The sequence below is a fragment of the Kryptolebias marmoratus genome, linkage group LG11 (assembly GCF_001649575.2).
Source record: "Kryptolebias marmoratus isolate JLee-2015 linkage group LG11, ASM164957v2, whole genome shotgun sequence".
NCBI lineage: Eukaryota > Metazoa > Chordata > Actinopteri > Cyprinodontiformes > Rivulidae > Kryptolebias > Kryptolebias marmoratus.
Genome location: NC_051440.1, coordinates 26,668,961 through 26,669,828, shown reverse-complemented (window position 1 = coordinate 26,669,828; position 868 = coordinate 26,668,961). Strand labels below are relative to the sequence as shown.

The following is an 868-nucleotide window of genomic DNA, read 5'->3' as shown; positions in this document are numbered from 1 at the left end:
TCTCTGTCTCAAGCCCTGTGGACAGGTACTGATGTCTCTGTCTCAAGCCCTGTGGACAGGTACTGATGTCTCTGTCCCACAGCCTGTGGACAGGTACCGATGTCTCTGTCCCACAGCCTGTGGACAGGTACCGATGTCTCTGTCCCATACCCTGTGGACAGGCACTGATGTCTCTGTTCCACACCCTCTGTCTGAGGACTGTAACGTCCAACAGTGTCCTCGTCATCAGCAGGTTCTCATCAGAGGAGCTTCATTCAGGAAGTTTTATAAAGTTTTTAATTTTTGAAGAAATAAAAAAATAAAATTCTTAAACTTCCATGAACTTTACCTTTGTTTTTTATTTGTTTAAAAATAACCATAAAATGTTTAAATATATTTACAGAAATGTGTTTTTTAATGCAGCATAAACTGATTATTTTTTAAATCTTAGTTTTGATGATGTTTCCTAAAATGTATAAAAATTGATGCTAAAATGTTTTTTTTTTGGTTTATTTATTTACTCAGTCTGGTTGGGGTCGGGTGTTTCGTCAGACTGATGTTTGTTTGTTTGTTTTTCAGCCCGCTGCTCGGGAAGCGGACAAGGCGTCGATGTCGGAACACCGAGGAGCGCCGGAGCTCTGTGAGTCGCCGTCGATTCTCTCGCCGTGGTCGGCGCTCTGTTCCGGACTCATTGTGTGTTTCTGGACCTCAGGTGGCGTTCCGGGGTTCTACGGAACCGGATCATAAATCCAAACGCAGGCGGCTGGTGGAGCAGAACGCTGGCTTCGTTCCTGCTTCCTCCCTGAAGACTTTTCCTCTGGGGAGCTGGCTGGAAGCCCCGTCCTGCTCCTCCTCCTCCTCCTCCTCCTCCTCCTCCTCCTCCTCCTCC

At 46.5% G+C, this 868-nt stretch overlaps 1 protein-coding gene across 1 annotated transcript in view; it reads left to right on the top strand.

Annotated features, from left to right (window-relative positions):
• LOC108229648 (L-fucose kinase) overlaps nt 1–868 on the top strand; it is a 14,705-nt gene that overhangs the window by 7,026 nt on the left and 6,811 nt on the right. The window lies entirely within an intron of this gene.